Source organism: Bufo bufo, chromosome 6 (genome assembly GCF_905171765.1).
Source record: "Bufo bufo chromosome 6, aBufBuf1.1, whole genome shotgun sequence".
In the NCBI taxonomy this organism is placed as follows: Eukaryota; Metazoa; Chordata; class Amphibia; order Anura; family Bufonidae; genus Bufo; species Bufo bufo.
The window spans coordinates 402,751,396-402,766,984 of NC_053394.1; the positions used below are offsets into that span (position 1 = coordinate 402,751,396).

Consider the following 15,589-nt stretch of genomic DNA (forward strand, 5'->3'; position numbering starts at 1 on the left):
AGGTCTATTACCTGGTGATGTGAGAGGCCAGTGATCCTCCATCATGACATCCTTGTACAGATCTTGGTGTCCTTCTAAATACTCCCACTCCTCCATGGAGAAATAGATGGTGACATCCTGACACCTTATAGGAACCTGACAACACAATGACACAGTCATCACCCAGATCCCTTCATAACGTTCCTGTATAATGTCCTAGCATTCCCAGCAGTGTCACCTCTCCAGTCAGCAGCTCAATCATCTTGTTGGTGAGTTCTAGGATCTTCTCTCTATTGATTTCCTCATGTATCTGGGGGTGAGGTGGAGGCCCTGTGATTGGGCTCAGGGTTCTTCCCCATCCTTCTGAGACAGGGACCTGACAGTGCTCACTAGAGGTCTTCTTCACTACTGTGTAGTCCTGGTTATGGAGAGACACAGTAATAAATACCACTCCATACATTTCCAGAGCCCCTCACCACTCCAGTCATGTCCATCTGTTAGTAACATAGATAAGATGATGTAATGTGACATCATCAGAATCTCTCACCTCTCCAGTAAGCTGGAAGAGGATCTCTAGGGTGAGATTTATTATACTCTCAGCCATCTTGTCTCTGTCCCTATCCATCCTTGATGGGTCGATCAGGAGAAGGATTTTATATAGAAGATATCCACTGAGCAGATCCTATATTGTAGGAACCTAAATGGAAAGGAGATGAGACAATGTCAAATCCTACAAAATCCCATGTAAAATACAATTACTAGAAATAATAAAAGGACATATCAGCAGTGATTATACCCTGATAGTGGTCAATGTGTCTACATCTCAGGACTCCACAATAACGAGGTGTTCATACATACTGACATTATCTATGCAACCAATGTCGTCACTGCAGCGATGTGAAGAAACTGAAGGGATCCATGGAAGCATCAGCACAGGAATGGGGAGGGATTTAAAGGGGTTCTCCAGTTCTTTTTAACCGATGATTTATCCTCTGGATAGATCATCAGTATCTGATCAGTGGGGGTCCGAAACTCGGATCATCTGTTTGAGAAGGCAGCAGCGCTCCAGGAGGGCTGCGGCCTTCACTCTGTTTTCCTCAGGCCCAGTGACGTCATGACAAGCATCACTAGCTTGGGTGGGGCTAAACACTATTCAAGTGAACAGAGCAGAGCAGAGCCCCGCCCAGGCCACTGATACTAGTTGTGACGTCACTGGGTCTGAGGGAAACAGAGAGAAGGAGCGCCGCTGGCTTCTCAAACAGATGATCTGGGGGAGTCCCGGGAGTCGGACCTTGCCTATCAGATGCTGATGATCTATCCAGAGGATAGGTCATCAGTTGAAAAGAACTGCAGAACCTCTTTAACACACATTCAGCTGACACTTTCTTTGACTGCTGGGCAATCTAATCACATAAGCCACGGCACACATTTCCTATGTTGGGTGTGAATTCTAGCATAATTGGCACCAAAATCTGCTGCATTTAGGACATATTTTGGCAGATCTCATCATATTTACAAAAAAATGGCATTGCGGAAAATGGGTGCAACCTCATGGTGAAGGTTTAAGAGGAGCAATAACATTTTGGCACTAAATTTTGTCACAAAGTAAACCAAAGGACAGATGGTGTAAGGTTAGACAGAACAGTCAGCTAGGGCCACAGTGATCAGTCTGGCAGTTCTTTTGGATTAGTAAATCCGCCCCATTAAGTTTCTTCTGTGTAAATCTCTTAGGCCCCTTTCGCACGAGCGTGTCCTGGGCGGAAATCATGCTCAGTGTGTGAGCGTTATTCCTCATTCTGGACACTGGTCTTTTTGTAGAAGTGCATGTCACAGCATTATGAATTAGTATAATTCAGTAGATACCGGTCCGGCAGAGGCACACAGCATTATAAATCAGTATAATTCAGTAGATACAGCATTATAAATCATTATAATTCAGTAGATACCTGTAACTACCAGTATGAACAGACCCCAGAAGTAGGTGAGTTTATACACCGGAATAGCTAATGTCTTAACTCACCCTATAGGACCCTGGTACTAATGTCAGGACTGAGACAACCTGTTCTTTCAAAAGAAAGGACAAACATGAGTCTCCCTCAGGCCTTAATACAAATTACAGAGAAAAGCCACATACAGAACTTAAAACAAAATACAAAGAGGGAACGGAAAGACTAAACTTCAAAAGGAGCAATGGAAGCACGAGGAATCTCCGTCGAGATTCGACAACTGAAACTATAAACCGCACAGCATAGTGGGAGAAGCAACTAAAAATAAGAAAGGTTAAATGACCACATTAACAACACCTGCGGCAAGGGGTGTGGCCATTACCAGAAACAACACAGACGACTTGATCCACAAGGAAAACCTGTCAGATCAAACCACGTGTTGCCAGTCTCACCGATCTTCTGCCATCTGTCGCTGGAACGTCCGTGACAGTATCCCCCCTTCTAAGGGTGACCTCCGGGCACCCAGGACCGACCTTATCTGGGTGACACCTGTGAAAAGTTTTCACCAAACTACTGGCATTCAGATCAGATGCCAATACCCACATCCTCTCCTCTGGTCCATAACTTTTCCAGTGAATAATATACTGAAGAGATCTACGGAGAACTCAAGAGTTAATTATCTTGGCAATCAAATTCCAAACTATCGTCCACCATGACCGGAGCGGGTGGCAAGGAAGACGGCTCCAAAGGTTCAACATATCCCTTCAACAAAGATTTATGAAACACATTATGAATTTTCACGGCCTGAGGAAGTTCAAGATGAAAAGCTACAGGATTACTAATGGCAGTGATCTTATATGGACCAATAAACCTTGGACCCAACTTCCAAGAAGGTACCTTCAATTGAATGTTTCTTGTGGACAGCTACACAAAATCACCTATTCTTATGTCCAGACCATTCATACGTTTCCTGTCAGCCACACGTTTATACTTGTTGCCCATAGTCAAGTTATTTAGAATTTTCCGCCATATAGATGACGAAAAAACGTTCCTCCTCAGGGATACCTAATGAAAGTCCTGATAAGTATCGGAACTAGAAAATGTGCCAAACTGCGGGTGAAACCCATATGCCCCAAAAACGGCAACTTACTAGTGGACTCCTGTCTATGATTGGCAGAGTTTGCCATAAACAAAACAAAAACAAAGACCACTCCTCCTGGTTCTCAGAGACAAAACATCTCAAGTAAGTCTCCAGACTTTGATTAGTGCGTTCCGACTGTCCGTTCAACTAAGGATGAAAAGCCGAAGAAAAGGACAGTTGTACTCCCAGTCGAGTACAGAATGCCTTCCAGAATCTGGAAACAAACTGAGTCCCACGATCCGAGACCATGGATAAGTGAGTCCATGGTCTGGATGGGATGGGCAACGAAGTAGAGATCCAGAAGGCCGACTATGTGTCACCTTAGCACGTGCACAGTTACTACAGGCTCACACAGTCCTCAACACACTTACGCAACCCTGGCCACCAGAATCTAAGAGAGATCTACTCCCAGGGTGTCCCGTAAAAACCGTACAGTGATGTTCCTCAAACACCTTGTGACGCAATTCCGATGGCACAAACAGTTTCCCAGAGGGACAAAAATCTGGTGCGTCTCCCTGGGCCTCTAACACCTTCTCCTATAAGTCAGGGTAAAGAGCGAATATCATCACCCCTTCCAACAGTATAGAACTCGCATTTTCAAAATCACCACCTCCAAGAAAACTACGTGACAAGGCATCTGCCTTGACGCTCTTAACCCCAGGACGATAGGTGACAATTAAATTGAATCTGGTGAAAAACAAAGGCCATCTGGCTTGTCTCGGGTTCAGTCGTGTAGCCGACTCCAGGTAAGCTAGGGTTTTGTGATCTGTGAACACCGTAATCGGATGAATCGCCCCTTCTAACCAATGATGTTATTCCTCAAAAACCACCTTAATGGGCAGTAACTCTCTTACCCAGATCATAATTTCTCTCTGCGGAAGAGAGTTGTTTTTTTTTTGAGAAAAACGCACATGGACGCCGTTTACCAGGTGACGGGCCCTGTGATAAAACTGCTCCTACGCCCACCTTGGACGTGTCTACTTCCACAATGAAAGGTTGTGATACATCTGGCTGCACCAATATAGGGGCAGAAGAGAAGCATTTCTTAATCTCTGAAAAGGCTCACAACGCAGAATCAGACCTTACTGAGACATCTGTCCCCTTCTTAGTCATGTCAGTTAAGGGTTTTACTATTTTTGAATAATTCAGAATACATTTTCAGTAATAGTTGGTGAACCCCAAAAACCGCATAAGAGCCTTCAGATTTTCGGGTCGATCCCAGTCCAATACAGCACAGACTTTCTCCGGATCTATTTGAAAACCTGTAGATGACAGCAGGAAGCCCAAAAACTGTACCTCGTGTACAGCAATAACACACTTCTCTAATTTTGCGTAAAATGTATTGTCCTTTAGGATTTGTAACACCTGTCTAACATAATTCTGATGTGTTTCCACGTCTGGAGAATAAATTAGAATGTGATCCAAATACACGACTACAAACCTCCCCACAAAGTGATGAATAATGTCATTCACAAAATGCTGGAAAACCGCAGGAGCATTGGTCAACCAGAAAGACATGACCAGGTTCTCAAAGTGCCCCTCAGGAGTATTAAAAGCTGTCTTCCATTCATCCACTTCCTTGATCCTAACCAGATTATATGCCCCCTTAAGTCCAACTTGGAGAACACCTTGGCACCAATAATCTGGTTAAACAAATCGGGAATCAAAGGAAGAGGGTAAGGATCATGGCCGAAGACCTCCGTCCTTTTTTTTTTTAACAAAAGAACCCTGCTGCCACTGGAGACTTGGAAAGTTTTATGTGTCCTTTAGTCAAACTCTCAGTAATATACTCTCTAATGGCCAGTCTTTCAGTTGAAGAAAGGTTATACAACCTAGATTTTGGCAACTTAGCTCTGGGAATAAGATTGATAGGACAATCATATTCCCGATGCAGTGGTAAATCCTGGCATCCACTCTCAGAAAACTCGTCGACAAAATCAGATATAAAAGAGGGTAATGTCTTAGTAGTTAAAACAGAAAAATATCTATTCAGACAATTCAAAAATCACCCTAATCCAGATTCTATCTAGCTTGCCAGATGATGGTTGGATTGTGCTTGCTTAACCACTGTAAACCCAGAACCACCGATGCAGGGAGACCCTCCAATACAAAACACAAGATACATTCTTGATGAAAGTCAGACACTCTTAATCTGATATCTTGCACCACTTGAGATAAACACTTCTGAGCTAGAGGTGCAGAATCAATAGCAAAAAACTGAAAGTTGAATTAGTCTTAACGGTAATTCCTTTTTCGCGAACCCTCCATGACGGCACCTTACTTGGAGATGATCCTCCTCCTCCAGCCAGGCAGGGACAGGAAAGTTCAAAAGGGCCCGCCTCCTCACTCATCTTCAGTGTCTTCTGCACTTGACAGGCCCTAAACTTACACACTCATTCATAACCTTCACCAGTGACTTACCTATTTTTTGTTATACATATTAAAAACGCATATATATAACTCTAGACTAATTATTTAATTTCATAACTAGTCTTTTTTTTTTTTTTTTGGGGGGGGGGGGGGGGGAATATAAGCGGTGCAGTCATGGAGGATTCGCGAAAAAGGAATTACCGGTAAGACTAATTCAACTTTTCCCCTCCCCTCCATGACGGAACCTTACTTGGAGAGCTAACAGATTAATGAATTAGGGAGGGACTACGGCTTGTAAAACTTTCCTACCGTAGGATAGGTCTCTTTTAGAATCAATATCTATCCTATAGTGTTTTACAAAGGTATGAGGACTTGACCAGGTTGCTGCCCTACAGATTTGATCCAAGGAAGCGGATGCTTCTTCTGCCCATGAAGTCGATACTGCCCTTGTAGAATGAGCTTTGATATTTACCAGGGGTCATTCTCCCATTGCTATGTAGGCTTCTGAGATGGCCGATTTTAGCCAACGTGCAATAGAAGGTTTGGACGCTTTTAATCCTTTCCTACCTCCTAAGAATTGGATAAAGAGGTTATTAGATTTTCTCCAATCTTTAGTTTCCGATATATACCTCAGAACACACCTTCTCACATCCAAAGTGTGAAAGACTTCTTTTTTTAGATCTGGGATTTTCACAAAATGAAGGAAGAACCACCTGCTCCATCCTATGTAACTCTGAGACCACTTTAGGCAGAAAGGAATCGTCAAATCTCAGGACTATTCCATCATCCCTGACGATCATGAAGGTTTTTTTTAACCGAGAAGGCTTGTATCTCATTGAACCTACGTGCAGAAGTAATGGCAACTAGGAATACTGTTTTAAGGGTCAGATATCTGATATTTGCTGATTCCAAGGGTTCAAAACGGGGTTTAGTGAGACTGGAGAGAACAGTGTTTAAATCCCACAAAGCGACCAGAGGTCTACTTCTGGTTCTGAGCCTGTCGGTTCCCTTCATAAAGCGAATGATCCATGGATTAGATGCTATTTTTTCATCTAAATAGGCGCTTAATGCTGAAATTTGTGGTTTTAAACCCTTATTAAAGCCGACAAAAAACTTCCCGCTGAGTTAGAAGGATTTTCTTAACACCAGGAAACATATCTGTTCCAGATTTTACGGTAAATTTTATGTGTGACTTCTTTTTTACTGGCTAGCATGGTATTGATTACCCTGTCAGACAGACCCTTAGATTTTAGGATTGCCCTTTCAGGATCCAAGCCGAGAGGTGCAGTCTTTGCGTCTTTGGGTGTAGAAACGGCCCTTGATTTAGGAGGTTTTCTGACCAGGGTAGAATCCATGGTTCCTCTGTGGACATTTTTGCCAGGAGAGGAAACCAAGATCTCCTCGGCCAATTGGGTACGATTAGAATTACACTGGTCCTCTCTTCTTGTATTTTCCTGAGTACCCTTGGAATCAGAGGCAGAGGTGGGAATCAATATGCCAGTTGGAATTTTCAAGGAAGAGCCAGTGCATCCGTCCCTGCACTCCTCGGATCCCTTGGATCTAGGGAAAAATAAGCTGGTAATTTCACATTCATCTTGTTTGCAAATAAGTCTATCTGGGGAAGACCCCATTTTTGTGTTAAGGCTTGAAAAATTTCCTCTTTTAAACTCCACTCCCCCGGATCTAATTTCCTGCGGCTGAGGAAATCCGCTTGGATGTTTTCTGTCCCCTTTAAAAAAAAAAACGCTGATAGGGAGAGGAGATTCTCCTCTGCCCACAAGAAAATTTTGTTGGTTAAGGCTTGCAGTTGCTCGCTTTTCGTTCCTCCCTGGTGGTTTATATACGCTACAACCGTCTTGTTGTCGGTTATCTTATTTTTACATTGGAACCTTTTAGCTCTTCTGAGAAGCAACTTAGAGCCTCCCAAACCGCCAGAAGTTCCCGTTGATTTGACGAGTATCTTTTCTGGGATTGGGACCACTCCCCTTGGGCCGACAATGTTTGGAGATGCGCTCCCCAGCCCCAGAGACTGGCATCCGTGGTGAGGATCATCTGATTTCACACTATCCACGGTACTCCCTTCTGCAGGTTTGAATTTAATTCCCACCATTTTAGCGAGGACAGAATGTGATCCGGAATCGCTATTAGTATGTTTAGGGATTCGTGCTTCCGGTTCCATTTTTTTTAACATAAATCTCTGAAGAGTACGGGAATGCATTTGCGCCCACTTCACTGCTGGGATGCAAGCTGTAAAAAACCCTATCATGGCCATTGTTTGCCTTATGGTGTGGGGTTTTTGTTTTCAGAATTCTTTTACTTGGGATTGGATTTTTGCGCCCTTTTCTACTGGTAAAAAAACATTTTTAATTCACTGAGTCTGAGAATTCCCCAAAAAACTATTTTTTGCGTGGGAACTAAGTGAGACTTAGTCCAACCCAGTTCCTCCAGTCTGTCTATGGTTTTGGATAGATTGGTTTCTAGGTCTTTCTGGGAGTCCCCCACTATCAAAAGGTCATCCAGGTATGGAATTATCATTACTTTCTCCTTTCTCAGAGGGGTTATCTCTAGCATAATTTTTGTAAAAAGCCTGGGGGCAGTTGTTATCCCAAACGGCAGTGCTTGAAACTGAAAATGTTTTAGATGCCCTTGGACCCACACCGCTATTCTCAAAAATTGTTGTGACTCTGGATGAATGGGAACGTGTCTATGGATGCTAGAAACGCCCCTTGTTGTAAAACTTTGACCGTGGTTTTTATAGATTCCATTTTGAATTTTTCGTACTTTATGGACTTGTTCAGCTTTTTCATATTTATGATAAGACGCACTTTCCCGTTTGGCTTTTTTACCATAAAAACCCTGGAATAACAGCCCAGACCGACTTGATTCGTCGGTACCGGAACAAGAACGTTCATCTGAACTAGCAGTTCGATTTCTTGCTCCAGACAAAGCTGAAGATGTTCCGAGCTCTGAACTGGAGTCTGAACAAATAGAGTGGGGGGACTTTTGACAAAGGGAATACTGTACCCTTCGTTGAGGGTATTTAATAACCAGCGGCTGCATGAGTATTTTTCCCAGCGCTCCACGAATTTCCCCAGTCTTCCACCCACTGGGGTTCTGGCGTCATTTTTTGGAAGACTCCTCAGAACGGGGAGAGAACATAAAACCCTTCCCTTTCTGTTTTCCCGATCTCCAGTTTTCTGTTTTACTCCTTTTGTTTTGAAAACTGCCCTTTTTGGGATGAAAAAATGTAGTTTTCCTTTTTGTTTTATCTTCCGGGAAGCAGAGGCTTTCTCTAGAATCTTATCTAAGTCCTAACCAAAGAGAAGATTACAATAAAACGGGATGTTGCATAATTTTGCCTTGGAGCCTGTGTCTCCAGACCAAGCTTTTAACCAAAGTGCCCTTCTAGAGTTGTTAGCTAGGGCCGTAGCTCTTGCGGTCAGCCTAACGGAATCCGCTGTTGTGTCTTGACAAAAAATTTACCGCTTTTAATAAGAGAGGGAAGGAGTCTGCAAAGTTTTCGTATGGGGTATTGGATTTTAGTAATGCTTCCAGCTGTACCAGCCAACTTTTTAGGGATCTAGCTACGGATGTGGCCGTGATATTAGGTTTAAATAATGCCGCGGCCGTGTCCCAGGTTCTCCTAAGGTTAGCATCCACCTTTTTATCCATCGGGTCACGTAAAGACCCCGTATCTTCAAACGGCAAAGAAGTACTCTTAGCAAGTTTGGAGGAGTGATACATCTATTTTGGGACAATTTAGGAACGGGGATAATTCTTCTTTGTCGAAGGGTAGCCTTTTTCTAATTGTTCTGGGTAGAAAAAACTTTTCTGTCTGGATTTTTCCACTACCTCAAAATAAGAGACTGCAGATTTTTGTGTACCGGAAATACTCTCTTTTTCTTGGTTTCTAATACTGAGAACATTCTTTCTTCGGTGGATCTATGTATTTTTTCTTCTTTAATTTCCATGGTATCCCTAACTGCTTTTAATAGATTGTTTATATCGTCGGATGAAAATAAGTAATTTTTGAAATCGCCATCAGAGTCAGAATTACTACTACTCTCATCGCTATCCGATGAAACATTGGAAGAAGAAGATGTAGAGGTTTTTAAGGGCGATTTTTTCCTGAACCCCTGTTTTGATGTTGATGGTACGCTAGTGGCTGCTGAAAAAGCAGACTTTATTTCTTGCTTAATCAGACCCTGTAGTTCCTGTCTTAAAGACAGGACTTCCTCCCTGACAATGTTATCAATGCACTTTTCACAAAGTCTTTTAGCATGATTTTATGGGAGTTTAACAGAACATACGCGACATCTAAGAACTTTAGATTTTTGCGTTATTTTTGGTTTAACAGAAATGTCCTTGTCACTCTTCCATACAAAAGGAAGAGATGAGAAAGGCCTATTAGCAGCATGTGAAAGCAGCATTCCATACTCACAACCTGGATGTCACTCACTGCAACAGGTTGTTCCATAGCTTCCTCCGGATCCATGTGTGTGGATGGCCGAGGCTGCAGTAATGCTTGCAACTTCTCTGGTCAGAGGGCGACATTAGTCTTGACCAGGGCGCCAGTTTTAAATCCGCATGGCCGGAAGTCGCCCCAGGACCTCCGACATCATCCAGGCCGGCATCCTCAAGCCACCCCTATTAGGCCCCGGATGACGTCACCCGCCGTAGCCAAGAATCTCGAGCAGCGGACGGCCTAGAACCCGGAAGTGCTCCCTTGAGTGTCCGGGTGCCGCAGCCTGCCACTTTTTAACAAACAAAAAACCGCGGCAGGCACTCCACAGAACGGACTTACGTGACCAAGGTAAGCCCGTAGCCGGCGCAATGCACCCGTCATCATGCGCATAGCTCCCGATCGGAGCGCAGAGATAACTCTTATCCTCCGCCTGGCAGGGACAGGAAGACACTGAAGATAAGTGAAGAGGCGGGCCCTTTTGAACCTTCCTGTCCCTGCCTGGCTGGAGGAGGAGGATAATCTCCAAGTAAGGTGCCGTCATGGAGGGGAGGTGAAAATGTTTTTTTCTAATGCACTCGGTGACAACTCGTGCATACGGACAAACTGAGCATAAATCAGGTTCACCCCGGCCCCGCTGTCGATAAACACCTCAATCCCCACAGTTTTTGACTCTAGTGCCACCTCAGCAGCCAGGAGAAATCGGGTACTACCAGTAAAAGACAAATGCACATTTTCTGACTCTCCTCTCACCCCTCCAAGTGTCAGATGGGAATTAATGTCCATTTTTTTTCTTTTTGACGCTAGATGCTCAGACATACTCTGAAAAAATGTCCCTTTTGTCCACAAAAAAAAACCACTCCCTTCCTATTACCAGTACGCTTAAAAGCAGATCCAGGGGTAGCTCCCCCCAATTGCATGGGTTCGTCCACATACATAAACCCAGGAGTATCTTTACCCGAAGTGTCAGAGGAAGACGATACGTTATGTGATAGTATGTACTGAGAGTGGTGCGCTAGATCTCTCTCTCAGGCATCTATCAATGCGTATAGCCAGAGACATAGCGGCTTACAGAGACTCAGGATTCTCATGAAAGGCCAAAGAGTCCTTCAGCCTCTCTGATAATCCCTGTCAAAACTGACTACAGAGAGACGGATCGTTCCACTCAGTATCCGTAGCCCACCTCCTAAACTCAGCAGAATGCTCTCCCTGACGAAAGCCACATAGCTTGGTCTCGGCCAGGGAGGTCCAATCCGGGTCATCATAGATGAGACCCAGAGCTCATCTATGAGACCTGTAAAAATTGATCCACTGACTGGAGAGACTACGATCCAGTTGGCAGAGAAAAAGCCCATGACCGAGTGTCTCTTTTAAGCAATGAAATAACCACACCAACTCTGTGAATCTCATCCCCAGATGAGTGTAGACGTAGCCTAAAATACAATTTGCACGCCTCCCTAAACAAAATGCAATTATCACTTCCCACAGAGAATCTGTCCGGGAGGGCAACATTAGGCTCAAGACAGACCTGGTAACCACCACTAGGACCATCAGCCTGTGGTCTCTGGATCTGCGAGACGGTCGTGTGGAGGTCAGCTACCTCCAAAGACAGCCCCTGCAGCTGTTCGGCCAGTGCAGCGATAGGATCCATGGCTGTACTGAGACAAGCAAAAAATTACGGTTTTGGCGGTTTACAATGTCACATTCTGGTGTGGGAGGGAAACACCATACCGAACATAGGAGGGAAAGGGGTGAGGGAACAAGGCCTGGAAACTATGAAAGGAGATGGACACCTCCTAGGAAACCCTAATGAAAGTCCTGACTAACTACCAGTATGAACACACCCCAGAGGTAGGAGAGTTCATACACAGGAATACCTAAAGTCCTAACTCACCCTATAGGACCCTGGTACTAATATCAGGACTGAGACAACATGTTCCTCCAAAAGGAAGGACAAACAGGAGTCTCCCTCAGGCCTTAATACAAATGACAGGGAAATGGAACTCACAGAACTAAAACAAAATACAAAGAGGGAAAGGAAAGACTTAACTTCAAAGGAGCAATGGAAGCACCAGAAACTCTGCCGAGATCCACACACCAGCTATCCACAAATGAAACTAAAGCTATAAACCTCACAGCATAGTAGGAGAAGCAACTCTAAATAAGGATGGTTAAATGACCACATTAGCAACATCTGAAGCAAGTGGTGTGGCCATTACCAGAAACAACACAGACGACTATTGATCCACAAGGAAACCTGTCAGATCAAACCACGTGTTGCCAGTCTCACCGATCTCCTACCACCAGTCGAAGGAACATCCGTGACAATACCAGTCAAGCAGAGACACACAGCATTATAAGATCAGTATAATTCAGTAGATACAGGTCAGGTAGAGACACAGCATTATAAATTAGTATAATTCAGTAGATACAGGTCAGGTAGAGACACACAGCATTATAAATCAGTATAATTCAGTAGATACAGGTCAGGTAGAGACACACAGCATTATAAATCAGTATAATTCAGTAGATACAGGTCAGGTAGAGACACACAGCATTATAAATCAGTATAATTCAGTAGATACAGGTCAGGCAGAGACACACAGCATTATAAATCAGTATAATTCAGTAGATACAGGTCAGGCAGAGACACACAGCATTATAAACCAGTATAATTCAGTAGATACAGGTCAGGCAGAGACACACAGCATTATAAACCAGAATAATTCAGTAGATACTGGTCAGGCAGAGACACACAGCATTATAAATCAGTATAATTCAGTACATACAGGTCAGGCAGAGACACACAGCATTATAAACCAGTATAATTCAGTAGATACAGGTCAGGCAGAGACACACAGCATTATAAACCAGAATAATTCAGTAGATACTGGTCAGGCAGAGACACACAGCATTATAAATCAGTATAATTCAGTACATACAGGTCAGGCAGAGACACACAGCATTATAAATCAGTATAATTCAGTACATACAGGTCAGGCAGAGACACACTGCATTATAAATCAGTATAATGCTGTCTTCTTCTGGGAAACGAGCAGTGTCCAGAATGGGAAATCACCCTGACAAATGGAGCGTGATTTCTGCAGAGGACACGCTCGTCTCTGAAAGGGGCCCTAGGTCACTGGTTCTCAGCCCGGTACATCTGGAGGAAACCGACTGCTGCACTGAGAATGGACAGGACTGGAGTGTGGTGATCTCCATAAATGTCAGACAGACAACAGCAGAAGCCGAGGCTGGTGGAAAGACGGGAAATCAGGGGAAAGTGTCTCATTAATGATCATTTTGGAGTTGACTGTCCTAGTCCCATGTCACCCTCCAAACTGCTCTTTATTCCCCCATCCTACAAGTCTGCACCTTCACCTGGCGCCATCTTGTCTCCTGTATAACAGACCAGAGGTTCCAGTATGGCTTCTGTACATCCGGCATCTTCCTGTCTCCTAATAACCCCTATTCTGAGTCCGGCAGCCTCGTCCCGGTCACTAGAAGCCGACTGTGCGGCTCCCTATACAAGCCTTCTACCCAATCACTGAGAGCCGGAACCCTGAATGCTACACCGGGGAGCCCGTACATTCTACAGCCCCCCCAGCCCCCACTAACTGTAGGACCTGGTGGGGATTCAGCCTGCAGCAGCTTCTGTCCAGCCCAATCCCAGCACTGACACTGGGAATAAAGGCAATCGCTGCCCGTCCCATTATAGTCACTGGGCTCCGGCAGAATGTTCCTCTAGTCGGAAACTAACGGAAGAGAAGTCACCGACCAAACACTGACTGTGTGAACGAGGCCTAATCCTGACAGACAGGAGGAAAGTGCACATACCTCCACTGGAGACCAGAGACTGGTGGGCTAAAGGACCTTTCATGATGTCATGACCATGTGACCATGTGTGGGAGGAGTCAGGCGCCAGTGTGTGCTGCTGGAGGAGGCAAAGGACCTTTCATGATGTCATGGCCATGTGACCATGTGTGGGAGGAGTCAGGCTCCAGTGTGTGATGCTGGAGGAGGGAAAGGACCTGTGATGATGTCATGGCCATGTGACCATGTGTGGGAGGAGTCAGGGGTCACATGACCAGGTTACCCAGGAGCCTGCTGTGCTGGTTGGGTTGTTCCTAGATTGTCCAGGCTTTGTTGAGTTGCTCCCCGCAGCCCATACATTCTAGGCAGTTCAGCAGTGCAGTGTCTAGAAGGTGCAGAGTTCTGGGAGTCTTGCACTGCAGCCCATACAGTCTAGGCCGAGAACAGACCTCCAGACTGTGGACATGAAGAAAGAGGGACACATCGCAGCAATTTGTATCTGCACTAGGCCACGCCTCTAACTCCGCCCAAAACATAACTATACACCTAATCCCACCCAGTCCTCTTAATGCTCCCACATAGTAATTATTCCCCCTTCATGACATCGCACAGTATTTATGCCCAGCTGTGCCCACAGTTATATGCCCACATTATGCCCCCAGTGATATGTCCAGTTATGTGCCCCTAGTAATATGCCCAGCTGTGCCCCAGTAATATGCCCACATTGTGCCCCCGGGTAATATATCCAGCTTTGCCCCCAGTAATATGCCCAGTTATGTGCCCCAAGTAATATGCCCACATTGTGCCCCTCAGTAATATGCCCACATTGTGCCACCGGTAATATGCCCACATTGTGCCCCCCAGTAATATGCCCACATTGTGCTCCCCAGTAATATGCCCACATTGTGCCCCCGGGTAATATGCCCACATTGTGCCCCCGGGTAATATATCCAGCTGTGCCCCCAGTAATATGCCCAGTTATGTGCCCCAAGTAATATGCCCACATTGTGCTCCCCAGTAATATGCCCACATTGTGCCCCTCAGTAATATGCCCAGCTGTGCCACCGGTAATATGCCCACATTGTGCCCCCCAGTAATATGCCCACATTGTGCCCCCCAGTAATATACCCACATTGTGCTCCCCAGTAATATGCCCACATTGTGCCCCTCAGTAATATGCCCACATTGTGCCCTCCAGTAATATGCCCACATTGTGCCCCCCAGTAATATGCCCACATTGCGCCACTCAGTAACATGCCCACATTGTGCCCCCCAGTAATATGCCCACATTGCGCCACTCAGTAATATGCCCCCATTGTGCCCCAAGTAATATGCCCACATTGTGCTCCCAGTTTTATGCCCACATTGTGCCTCTCACAGAAAGTGAAAAAATTAAAATAAACTACATACTTAGGCTACTTTCACACTTGCGGCAGTGTGATCCGGTGGGCAGTTCCGTCGTCGGAACTGCCCGCCGGATCCGCCGATCTGCCGCTGACTGAAAGCATTTGTGAGACGGATCCGTCTTGTACATTTTATCTCATTTTTACCGATCTGCGCATGCGCATGCCGGAGCGACGGATCCGGCATTCCGGTATTCTGAATGCCGGATCCGGCGCTAATACATTCCTATGGGAAAAAATGCCGGATCCGGTGTTCAGGCAAGTCTTTTTCTTGTTTTTTTCGCCGGAGAGAAAACCGTAGCATGCTGCAGTTTTCTCTTTTGCCTGATCAGTCAAAACGACTGAACTGAAGACATCCTGATGCAAACTGAACGGATTACTCTCCATTCAGAATGCATGGGGATATGCCTGATCAGTTCTTTTCTGGTATAGAGCCCCTGTGACGGAACTCTATGCCGGAAAAAAACAACGCAAG

The 15,589-nt window shown here is 45.1% G+C and overlaps 1 protein-coding gene and 1 long non-coding RNA gene across 5 annotated transcripts in view; both read right to left on the reverse strand.

The window, feature by feature from the left end:
- The window catches only part of LOC121004481 (gastrula zinc finger protein XlCGF57.1-like), a 263,952-nt gene that overhangs the window by 141,973 nt on the left and 106,390 nt on the right, over positions 1-15,589 (reverse strand). The window lies entirely within an intron of this gene.
- LOC121004541 lies at positions 224-13,772 on the reverse strand. The gene is made up of 3 exons (XR_005779735.1): positions 13,736-13,772; positions 527-676; positions 224-397 (listed from the first exon to the last, which is right to left on the reverse strand). It is a non-coding gene; the product is annotated as an uncharacterized LOC121004541 (long non-coding RNA).